We start from the raw sequence: 341 nt of genomic DNA on the forward strand, positions 1-341 counted from the left end.
GACTATAACAATAAACTGGTGATTGTGGCATGAAACAGTCAACCTACTAATTGTACTTCACACAAATGATGGTTAGAAAAATAATCAATGCACTGCATTACTAGACATGAGATATTCAACAAATTCAAAGATAACATAGGCAAAGCTTGGCCCAGAGATCTAATGGTGTCATGAATACGACTGATAATTATCTTTCAACATGTTATCGTGCTGTAGAACGTGCACTTCGATAAGTACTACTTCCGAAGGAACGCAATGGCACGTAGGCGGCGACGTAGTGCACACGTACTCGGAAGTAAGCAAGGAAAACGTAATGTCGTTCTCTGGTGAATTGTTTGTTT

Source organism: Oncorhynchus clarkii, chromosome 17, assembly GCF_045791955.1.
Source record: "Oncorhynchus clarkii lewisi isolate Uvic-CL-2024 chromosome 17, UVic_Ocla_1.0, whole genome shotgun sequence".
Taxonomy (NCBI): domain Eukaryota; kingdom Metazoa; phylum Chordata; class Actinopteri; order Salmoniformes; family Salmonidae; genus Oncorhynchus; species Oncorhynchus clarkii.